Source organism: Nylanderia fulva, unplaced genomic scaffold (genome assembly GCF_048542155.1).
Source record: "Nylanderia fulva isolate GAGA-0341 unplaced genomic scaffold, ASM4854215v1 Scaffold29, whole genome shotgun sequence".
Lineage (NCBI taxonomy): Eukaryota > Metazoa > Arthropoda > Insecta > Hymenoptera > Formicidae > Nylanderia > Nylanderia fulva.
In genome coordinates, this window is record NW_028190358.1 from 2221150 (window position 1) to 2233774 (window position 12625).

At 42.2% G+C, this 12625-nt stretch overlaps 1 protein-coding gene across 1 annotated transcript in view; it reads left to right on the plus strand.

Annotated features, from left to right (window-relative positions):
* Ten-m (teneurin transmembrane protein Ten-m) overlaps positions 1-12625 on the plus strand; it is a 521036-nt gene that overhangs the window by 233934 nt on the left and 274477 nt on the right. The window lies entirely within an intron of this gene.

Consider the following 12625-nt stretch of genomic DNA (forward strand, 5'->3'; position numbering starts at 1 on the left):
ATAATTCTTTATGTTTCTCATAAAATTTTATATTCTTACGTATCATCAAATATATATTGTACGCTATTTATTTTCTAATGTGGATGTGCGCGATAAATGCACCTACACACATTAACTGCTGCAAAATGTCAGGAACTCGCTGAAGTAATAGCGGTAATGGTTCCCTTGCGAACTAAGGCAAAGAGTACTATAAAGACCCGACGACAGAGTCTCTTTATTGCCCGAATGCCTCGCGGATCTTCTGCCTCATGGCGATCCATTTACTACGAAACATACGGGAGAAGTTGATTTTCTCCCGATATACTCGAACGAGATTCCGGGGATGAGAGCGAAAGACGACAGAGGGATGGAAATGAGTCCGGTAATTCGTAAACAAGCAAAGAAGGGACTCAAGGGGTTCCGGAAGCAGCGTAGGATAGCGAGATCCGGGGACTCATCCTATAGGGCGCGATCGAACGAAAGACCACGAAGAGGCAAAGTTTCGAGAATCGAAATCAGGCGTGGAAAGGAGACGTCCCCCGGGTATAAAACTTGCTCGTGGCATCGGGGGTGGAAGCAAGGGGGTGCGTAGCGAGGATTGTTGCAAGCAGAAGGGAGGATAAGAAAATGACGAAGAAGAGAAGAGAAGGAAGGATGCTCAAATATGAGAGAGAAACGAGTATTCTCGAGCGTGACCCTCGACTACACTCGACTGCCGTCGCCGCCGGGTGTAGGAGACAAACAGTTGCGTATCCCCTTCCGCTTTTGGTAATCAGCCGGACATACATAAACATGGCGGTCGCGGGAAAAAAACGGAAAGGAAAATGGAAAATGGATGAGAAGCGCGCGTTCACCACGGACATAATACTCTCGAAGGGAACCTCGATCGTCTCTGCGCGCGAACTCTTACGTCTACGTATCAATAACATTCCAACCTGAGATCGAGGCGCTTTCGATAATGGACTCACGTAAGGATACTTTGTCACCGATGTAGAATTTCTCCGCTCAACATATTAAAAGGTCCGAAAGCCCGGAATGCCCGCACGTGTGAAAACCTGATCATCATAATTCACAATATATTGCGAGCCGAACGTGTAACATGCGCTTCCCTTATTACGCGAGTCTTCGCTTAATTCATAGTGACCTCGTTTCAAATACTTTTATTTATCAGACATTAATAAAAAATATAGAAAAATAATTCTTTGTACTTATGCAAGTTTCATGCAAAAAATTTCTTGCAAAAAGAGCGTATAATCAATATAATAATCGACTATCTTATTTCAATTCGATCAAACAGATCATATTAAAACCGATAAGGGGAGGGAAATATTATATTTATATTCTATCTCATCGATAACCTAGATCTATAGAGATCTACGAATTCAATGCAACTTCTGATACTCGGAGAGAGAAGCAGTCTTGCGAACTGATTTCGGCTTAATCTCGGCCGAAATCGTATATTCGTGCAATTTCTGTTTACCGACCGCAAAGTTGAACGTGTCGCGATCTAAAGAGCAAAGGATGAAGGGAGAGTCAGTGAAGGGACGCGAGCGACGACGACAACGATCGGATTTGCGAGTCCGTCGAACACTCACGTTCGTTGAAACCAGCTGCGGAGCTGGTTGAGACGACGCGGCCGAGATTAGTCTGTCTTCGGCGTGCAAGCGTGCCCGCAGTCGGTGAAGGGTTACCCCGTATTTAATTAAACTGTTACTTCGCATTGATTGCCAAACTCGGGCCCTGGGCCGCTCGCTGCAGAGAAGATTATCGAAGTTTGCCGCGCTTCCACTCTCATAGGCCATATCGAGAGGCAGCCAGGCAATCTCGCCAACTTCCAACCACGCGATAGCACCGCTAACCTTCTTTGTCAGGCCTGCTTTATTACTGTCTCCCAACATAAGTATCCGAGTAAAAAAACTTGAGGATGCAAGCACAAAGAACAAGCGGTAATCTCTCGATTATTTCGTAAAGCGTAGTTGAGATGACACTTCAACTATACAAAAGGATCGGAAAAGAAGATAGATGTAAGATTAATTCTTGTATATATATTGTATATCGTGCGAGAAATAAAATTTTAAAAAATTTGCATATCTCTAGCCTCATAAAAGGTATGGAACAGTGTCAAATAAATTCCATCGAATTGCTTACGAACGATGTAATAGATAATATGCTGAATGGACGACAAACGATAATCGCGATAGCGTTGCCGCAAGAAGCTAGTTAGCGGGAGTTCCGGTTTTGCATCGTGATAGTGACAGCAAGGTAACAAACTGTTAACTAGCTCCTCGTGGCAAGTAACTCTGCGGCACGGCTAGGGAAAAGAAAAGTTCGGAATGCGACGCTCGTCCCGTACGATCACCCACTGCAATGATTTGACGCGGAGGATAGAGTACTTGCAGCTGCAGTTTCCCGCAAGTTTGCGCGATGATCTTGGCAGGATTGTAATATCTAGCCTGTAAGCGGTTTAGTGATACTTTGGGATAATGTACCTCAGTGAACACTAGATAATCCATGTATTGTGTTAATACTATCAGCTGTGTACGTGTCCCGCTATGTTGATAATAACACGCGACAGGCGACGTTACCGAAATCAACAATTAGAAATATATACTTTTATAAAAAAAAAAAAAAGATGTACTTTATTACAATCTATTGTATCATCTGAATTAATTAAAATCCTCTATTATATTATTTATATACGTGTTTCTATGTACACATATACGTATATATTTTTATTAAAACAAATCTACTTTACCATTATTTCAATAGTATTGCATTTGAATTAAAATGCTGCAACTCTTTTGCTACTTTGCAAAGTATTGATTATTATTTGATTACCATTGATATTTGTGGTATTTTTCTAGCAAGTTTGCTAGGAAGTTTGGCCTTTATAATATTCGATCGCATAGATAATTTCGAGAGTATGTAAGGATGTATCAAGTTGCGTGTATAGTTGCAGGGTGTGCTTCGCGTCATAATCTTGTCGGGAATATTGGTAGTTGCGTGTATAAATGGTCTCGGAGCGACCGAGATAACTACGGGGTAGCCGTTCACTACGATGGGTTCGCTACGAAGAGTTTTCGCGCCCTCCCTCCGCGCTCTGTTCGCGCTACCCTTGCTCGCTGAAACGCAAGACCGGCGTCTCTTGTCGATCGACCGAGGGGGTAAGCGAACGCGAGCAAGAGGGAGTTTCATTTAAGTTAGAAATTGCTTCTTCCGTAGCGATGATGGGCCGCAAATTGGGCGCGAAACAGAACGTGAAGGAAGAGAGGAGAGTCTCGAGAACGCGGAGACGAAAGACTTCGAAGTGACGAGAGAGAGAGAGAGAGAGAGAGAGAGAGAGAGAGAGACCGGGAGCGATGAAAGGGCGCGAAGGAACAAGGAGGGATGCATGAACGGGAAAGGATATATTGATTTTTTATTTATGCGTCTGTCTAGTCGGCGGAGATGTCAGCGGGCCCTACTATATACTATCAAATTGGAAGACAACGTCGCGATGCGTACAGAGTGTCGCTTGCTTATCGCGCGAAGCTGTATCGTCAGTCGTAGGATAAAACGAAGCGTTAACGAGCGACTAACTCGCCAGAGCGGAACCGATCGTTACAAGAGATATTCGCGATGATAGACGCTCGTTAATGCGAGGCGACGCAGACGAAATCCGATATTCTACGTGAGCGACAAAGGACATCCTTCTCTCTCTCCCTCGCTCTCTCTTTCTTTTTTTTTTTTTTTTTTTTTTTTTACCTGTCGAAGTGCCCGGTCATCGCGTTCTTCGATATAACGAGCCGTGATTATCCGAGCGGCGACAAAAGCCCGCGTTGCTAAAGGGTATTTGATAAATTGTCGCGCGCGCTAACATACTATCGATGATATAAACATATACGCGTGACAAATATATTGTTAAGATTATCGCAACAGAAACGATGACGTCCAGTATCTTTATAATAACAATAATAAAAAATAATAACAAAGGGTACGTTATAATAAAAATAATTATACGCAATCATCTGCTTAAGCACGCGCATTGTCGAGAAGAAGTTATAACGGGAAGACAAGACGCATTAATTATCCGGGAAATTTATAATACGCGAAGGAAAGGAATTCTCCAGACAAAGGAGAGAGACGGAGAAAAAGAAAGAGAGAGAGAGAGAACGCGTTTGTGATAAAGCAACGAGAGTTCTTCCTTCGTGTGAATATCGAAGGTAGGAAGGAGACGGTGGATTAGAGTGCACGACCGGAATTTCGCGGCGAAATCTATTCCTGCGCCGGAACTATGACCGACCTGCAGGAGGAGGGCTTTCAACTAGAACGAATGAATACCCCGGAGGGAGAATTACTTCCGTCTCATTAACGTGGCTCGCGATTCCGCGCGCGCGACGGAATCGAGAAATTCGTCACGCCCGCCGACCAGCGAAAATCCTAATTCATTCGGTCGCCTGACGATGAAAACGACGATTCCGCCGACCGTTAATCAGGGAATGATGTAACGCGATTTATTTCGTCCCTTTCGCGGCACACAAACGACGATTTATGTATTTATTATTTCTCTCGTCTCTTTCGCGTCGACATTAAATTTTCTTCCGCAAGTACGGAAAGCAGGATCTATTAGGATGATGGAAGATGATACAGTATTTGCTGCAATGTAACGCGATCGATCCCAGAGTACATGCTAATCTCTGGTAATCACACATTCATACGCACGAGAGAGTTACGATGCAATTAACGATCTAATCTAATTCCACGCGTGTACAAGTTTAGTGATGTATGTCAGTGATACTATTAGCAATATTAATTAGTGACATTAGTGACACAAAGTAGAATAAAAAACGTGTATATCTCTTGACAAAAAAATTCTCCGAAATTTAAAATAGTTTTCTAAAGTATTTTTATACTTCTGTCAAATATCTCGTTTTCGTTTATAATATAATGAAAATGTTCGAAATACCTAATTATTTTATATTTTATAATAAACTCTCTCTCTCTTGCATCCAGCACCATTTTCCAAAACGTTAACCTACGTTATCGATTGATGTAATACATAAAGAGATGTCGGAGTAATCTTTCTATGTTGCCGAAATAAGGGACGATCCCCCGATAGTACAGCGGCAAATGTCATCTTGATATGATCGAAGGCGTCGCTATTAATCCGGGACGCTTCGCGGTGCTATGCAACGGTAATGTAATCGTCTAATACGTTTCCCTCTCTCATCTCTCCCCTCCGGATGACGCGATGATTTCCACTGTCATGCTAATCCGCGTAGCCCATAATTGCGCGTTTATGCGCGCCCGAGAGCCGGATTGACCTCGAGCATTATGTGTCCAGGATGTCACGGGTGACGAGGAGAGAGGGAAGAGAGAGCCAGAAATTATTTGCTCATGGAAGAATAGAAGCGTACGCATGATGGATGGCGCCGGCGTGTTGTCACGTTAAGAGGGATTGGGTTAGGAGTCGTCGTCATGCCAGAGATTGAAATCCGCGGAGTTTCTCTCCGTCGCTTTCCTTTTCATTTTGCCAGAACCGTTCGCGCGCGGAGTCATCTCGGTCATTGTGATTCAGCTGAAATCTTAATGGAGTATCGAGAATTGCGGTGTGGGATGTATATTATCGGGCTCGCGCCCCCATAAAAAAGAGGGTGCTCAGACCACCCTCCCGGAAACGAGTCGCACCGGAGATTCGATGCTACGTCACGCGCGCTCGTTCTCTTTACCGCTTTCGGTGTGACGATGCTGAATATACGTCTCCATTATATAGCCTCTGTTATATCATCCATTTGCTCGAGAATTTCTATGTACATATATATATATATATATATATAGATTCTTGCGATTTACTGTTTGCGAATATCTAAGCGTTGCGGCTCGGGCGTTTATCGTTATTCTATATAGATTTCCACGCACAAGAGATATTTTTCTCTCGATCGAGACACATATAGATATAGTCGGTGACGGTGAATTGATTTACTCGTCTTACCACCGCGACTGAGGCGATAAATACCTTTCACGCACAAGTGTCCACCACGTTGAGTACGGAGTCAGCCGGGTTTCCAGGTGGTACGCGTCGGATGAAGGCGAGCGCGGGATGAGCTAGACGGGCCCCGAGATATGGTGTGTGTGTGTATGGTATACCTTCGGAGCGATACGTCATCCCTGACAAGCCGGCGTGCCGATAACCCCCGTCTACGACAAACCCCGTGTGTGGCCTCACACCTCATCGCCGCAAGGGCCATCCATCATGTTTGAGTAATGTAGGGGAACGATTTCGCGTTATTGCGAATGACCGACTCTGTCGCGCATGTCCTTTTACCGTTTCGTCTTTCTACGTGAATTGTCTCCGAGAGATTTATTCCGTTAATCGCGATCGAATGATATTATCATTCGGCGTTGCGCCGCGAGAGTTTAACGTTGTCTCTCAATTTTACGACGACTAATTCTTGGATAAACGGAAAAGGGAAAATAGCTGCCCTCTCTATCTCTCCCTTATTGTAAGTGGGAAATGATGTCCCTCTCTACTCGTCTCGAAACGGTCCGAGAGAAGCTCCTTGCGGGCGTCGTTATCAAACCCAAGTTCAACCTATGCATTATTCAGAGAAAGAGTGGACGTGAAAATTGGGGGGAGTGGGGGCGGAAAAAAAGGGGGAGAAAGAGCGACCTATTAGCATGGAACCAAATTACTTTTCTGCGATAACGTCATTCGTATAATTTGCCGCCGCGAACGGAAGCTTTTTTTCGAGTACGTCTCTTTCAGCTTCGGCAACGCATAATATCCAACATTCCCTCCGCGATTTTTCCGATAAAGATTCCTCGCGTTTGACCGAGATTTTTAATAACAGGAAATATAAAAACGCGATAAAGATGACAAAATTGTAGCACCCGCACGAGTTAAGATACATATATTTTTCACGTCACATTATTATGTAGAAAATAAATAAATACGATACCTATATTATATATGTACATATATAGCGTGTCTCCACGAATGCTTCTAAAGGATGAAACTAAAAGTACAATATTTTTAAACGACAGTAGACGTTGCCATGAAAAACTCATATACTTTGTAGACACGTAGAAACTAAACGTAATATCACAAGGATTGAAGAGAAGTAAAGACATTGCGGGCCGAAGATGAAGGAACGAGACGACCGAGTATACACGCGGAGAGAATCAGCGGGCGGATGACATAGCGCAACGGAATGTAATTTGTTGTCCGCGAAAGACAATCGTGAGGGATCGGCCGGTCCCGCAAGACGGAAGAGAAGGCGTATCCGTCCGACCGGATCTAGAACGAATCCTGGCTGGAAACACGGGGATCCTCGACGGAAGTACGAAGGCTTTCTTCGCGGCGCCCGTGGTCGAGGAAACAATTTCAATCATTCTCGTCGTACCGCTTTGATGTTTTATGAGGATACCTACGCATTCTTCTAGTCCGTGGAGTCGCAATTCGTTTGGGAAACCGAACTCTCTTTTTCCGTCGCTCGCTCTCGCGATCGCGTTCGCGTCTTGTGCCGTTGCCTCAATTTTTCCCGGGAGTCTTAAGCTCCGTGTACTTGTGTGTATATGTATATATGTGAACGTGCAACCGTTTTCTCTGTCGTCTCTGTTGTTTGAGAGTCACGGAAATACAGAAGATCCGTGAGCGGAAGGAATCGAGACACTGGCGTCAGTTCGATTTGATTGTGTTTCAAAGCTGAAGCAAATAATGGAGGTTCAATGTCTCTTTATCTCTCTTTATTTATCTATCTATCTATCTATCTCCCTATCTCTCTGCCTATTTCCGATGACCATGTGTGAGCAAATATTTATTTACTAATTCTCGCTGAGAGTAAGCAATCTCGCAATAAAGCACTGCTTTTAAACACCGAATCACAGATTTAAATATACGAGTGTAACTACGTGTACAATTATAAATACATACATAATTCTGTATTTGGTATTAGTAAAAAATTATTTTTAATTTATATATTAAAAATTTACAAGCTGATTATTTGAATTCACAGCAATTTAAGCGATGAAAAATATAATTTTGTAAGAAATATAATATCTTTTCCGAATATATGCGAGAACAACGTTTAAGAATTGTCCACGGATTGTATTAGCTAGAAAATTCGGACCACGTATTCGAGCGCAGATACTTTGACTCTTTCGCTATCCCTTTGAAAGCTCGGGGTATTCGAAGAATCGAGGTATACTTGGAGAATGAAAGTACTTGCTCGCGCGCGCTCGGAAAATACACCTGATATCGTGCGACGCAGAGATGCGGGTTAAATCCGAAATCTAATCGCTCTGCTGTAAAATTCCGGACACGTGCGCGGTATATGCAGCCCAGTCGAACCCTGAAAAGCCCGATGTCGAAGAAGCAACGCGAAACGAACGGGACGAATGCGGAAGAAAAAAAGGATGCGGATCAGAAAACTACAGAAACGCGACGGAGGAGCGAAAGTTCGGGGGCGCGTTCGATTCCAAGAGGAAAGGATATCAATGCGGCCGATTACAATGCTCACCCTCGCCACCCCTTTCTCTCCTTCACCCCCGAGACGCGACAAAAATCGTCGTCGGGTAAAACGCCGCGATGGCAGCGCGCGTTTATTACGCCGTTCAGCGCTGAAAGTTCCATTTGCATACCGCGCGAAAACGCGACGCGAAGAAAAAAAGATGCGGATGCGATTTGCAAGACGCCGACTGAAGTGGGGAGGGAAAAAGCGATGGTAATAGAGGAAGCTGGGGAGGGAAGGAAGGAAAGAGCGGCAGCAAAGAGGAGTAAAAGTCGGGAAGGCAAATTTCGTTATTGCCTGCGACAGCCCCGAGGCACGCAGCGTCTAAAGCGCTGTTAAAATAAGAAATTGAGTGTGATAAAAGAGTGTACGATAATAAGTATATAAATAATGAAGTTCAATATTCTCTCGCTGAGAGAGAAAGAGAGATGGTGCAATAGTTTGTTATAACGAATCAAACTACTTAAGTATAGGTATATTAAATAACTCTATGATATCTGCTTTTGCTAAATTAATTTCTAAAATGTAATCTCTCTCTCTCTCTTTCTCGTATCAGATATTATATAACATTAAGTTCTTATACAATATATACGCAAACAAAATAAACCGAATAATTTAGTGGATTTATTTAACAAATTATTACGCGTATTAATGTACGAAACTTGAGTTTTCGAGTTTTAATTATCCGAGTACTATTTCATCCATCGATGATTACTTTTTCTTACAGTTATTTAAACAGAACAAATAAGATAGAAAAACCAGATACACACACAGTTCACTGAGTTTGAATAATTAACTATTTCATATTAATTTGCACGTAAATATTATAAATTTTGGTAAGACGTTACATTGAAAATTTCTATTTGGACTTTTTATTAATCGCGTTTTCAAATACTATTTTTATTTAAAATAAAGTTTTTCTTATATCGACTTTACCTCCGAAATTTACAATAAGGTGCAAGAATCAATTAAGAATAGAAAAGAATATAAAGAACAGAAAGAATAGAAAAGAATCGAACGCCTAATATCACAAGACCACCCGTGTGCTTTAATGTATTATAATTCCTTAGCGGGATATCCCCAGGGATGATCAAAGTTCCGCGGCAACAATGGGGCACAAAGTTCATTGTTTCTCAACCAGTTACGCGTACTTCATAATATATTTTTTTTCAAACTATGCGAATCCTCTCCTCAGGCTATGAAAAATCGGTCGTCAGCTTATATTAATATATTACGCTCTTTCGGTGTCATTAAAGCGTTTAAAGCATCGATTTCTTTCTTTACGAATCAAAATATAAGCAGCACCTTTACGAATCACCCTTAAAAACGTGATAGCGATCTCGAAGGGTGGTAACCGAATGCGTGTGGGCCTCGCAAACGGACAACGAGAATAGAACAGAGAAAAGGGGTGTCGACGACGAGCCGAAGAAAGATGATCGTCGGTTACAAATAACCGGGCCTAAGGCCGAAATCGCTGCCCTATACCGTATGCAATGAATTATCGCCGTCGCAGGCCCTGAATTAAAGTAATCGGACCCCCGTATACCCAGCTGGATATAGTACGTATAAGAGAAGATAAATGGACAGGGCGGATAATAAAATCTTATTCTGCAATTAAATTCAAGTGAACTTTTAAATGGATTTTATATCAACTCATTAATATTCAAAGACAATTTACAAAATTGCGACTTTTTAAAGAAGACTCTCACCATCGTTTTTGCAATAAAATTACATTATATACACATAACTTTCTCAAGAGAAAAAGCGAAATATATTTTTATCATTTATTTTAAAAAAACGAAATTTTGTACCAACATATGTATATATAACTGCAATAATAATTTCTAGAATAATAATTAATTAGGATAATTAATTACTGTTCATTATTAATAATTTCTAATTTAGCTTATAATATATATTACGAGTAATTTATGAGTCGCCAGTGAAATAAAAATAAAAATATAAAATGTGTTAATAAACCGACCACAACTGGCAATGTTATTCTTTAGTTATTTAGTCAAAATTCAGACAACGTTTCGACCTTAGTTCAGGTCCTTATCGAGTCCGCTAAGAAATAAATTGACACACTTCTACATAATAAAATTCATATTAAAATTCGTCCTACGTTTGTTGTACATTAACGTCGTGATATTAGAAAACGAACAGTTAGTTCGTGTCGTTAACAGACTCGATAAGGACCTGAACTAAGGTCGAAACGTTGTCTGAATTTTGAATAAATAACTAAAGAATAACATTGCCAGTTGTGGTCGGTTTATTAACACATTTTATATTCTTATAACATATATATTTAGATAGCAAAGAGTCATAAATGAGAATTTACGCACTTGGTACATTTATCTTATAACATGAAATTTCGCTAAAAGTCGTATTTGTACGAGAATCAATTATGAGCGAGGTTCGAGGGATGATTGTCGACCCTGTCTGGCTGCGGCCCTGGGTTCGCCCCGCTGGATGGATCCTTTAAATTACTCTGCGCGCGGGAAACAATAAACTGGCGAAGTTTATAGCAACGACCCGACCGAAAGAGGGAAACGATGGACTCTCGGTTTAATTTCACGAGAGCCAGGACGGAATAGGAATACGTGGCTGGTGTACGTGCTTCCGTATATACTAGGTGCAGATAGAGAGAGACACGCACGGTCGCAAGAAAGCAGGCACCCTCGCCAAGGGGGCGAAACAATATTCGGATAATTACGGCACGCAACTTTAGATATTTGTGGGAAGGAATATAGAAAGCAGTCGGAGAGAGGCAGCAAGAAGCGTAGCGCGTGCGAAGGGATCCATAGATCTCGCGGCAGGCTAATTAAACGTCGGGATACCGACCTATCAGTGGCAGCACCTTGGGGGGGCGCACGCAACTTCGGTCTCGCCCCCATACAGCGCGAACCGGACTAGCTCCCGGCAATTATAAATCGTCAATTAATAAGCGTAACTCCTCCACCCACCTACCGTGGCGTCCTGTTGGAAACTTCAACTCGCACTGCGGGCGAGGGTCTAAATCATCAACAAGGGCCCTCTTTTCCACGCTTGTTCCCGAGCATTGGCCAAGGCCGCGACGCTTTCACGACGCGATGTCGGCGACAAAGGGGTCTTGACGAAGGCCGAACTCGCTCTTACCCTCGACGCGAAGGCAAAGGTTTATTAAGGTGGAAGCTGTGCCGTGGAATTAAAGTCGGGAGAACCGTAGCGGAGTGCGAGGGCAAAAAGCGCCGGTGAAAGTATTCGTGATTATCGTCTCTTACGCTCGACATTCACGAAAATAGCTATTCCAAGAAGTATAATAATAAGAAGAAAGAAAGTTTGGAAATATCACTTTTAATACAACATGCTCTCGGTGGACTTTTTAACATTTTTACGTTTCATCATCTTGATGATTATTAGCTAGGCTATTCATCCGACAACTTTTTCTCATATAAAAAAAAGCGTCGTATATATTTTTAATTGTTAATAAACGATTCATCAAATACATAGAAAATATCAATTTTGGAGAACGTTCTTCAGAAAATAAAATTATTTGACAAGAATAGTATTGTATTATCTAGGAAGTGCAGTGTAGATGATTACAAGAAAGTTTAGTTTGTACTGATGACGTTTATCGTGCATTTTCCGTTGTAAATGCTAGCAAGTCGAAGATCATTCTATTTCGCGTAAACGACATAGAGGACTTCGTTTCTGAGACTCGTCGTTGTAAATAACGAAGAAACGATCAAGGAGATCGAGGTGTCTATCCAGTTACAACGGTAAAGCGAGAACACCTGTAACGGAGGTGCTAGCAACAAAGAGGGAAAGAGAGAGAGACGATAAGAGAAGAGAAGGCAAGAGAAAGCAGCCGAGAAGGGTGACAAGGTTCCTGGTAATTGTCACCGTTGCTCCGCCATTTTCATCACAGGCCAGGGGCAAAGCTCCCTGAAAGCTCTACAAATTGCGTACCCCTTGCGTTCCATTCACCGTGAAACCTTGGATGGGGAGCCATAAATTTTCATTATTTTATAGTCAACGCCTCGCTTATATCCGCAACAAGCGTGACAAGAAAAGGCAGAAAGGCGAGACACGAGGAGGAAGAAACAATAAGCGAAGAAAAAGCAAAGAGGCCCAAAAACAAGAAAAATCGAAGAATTAACGAAATCGATGATAAA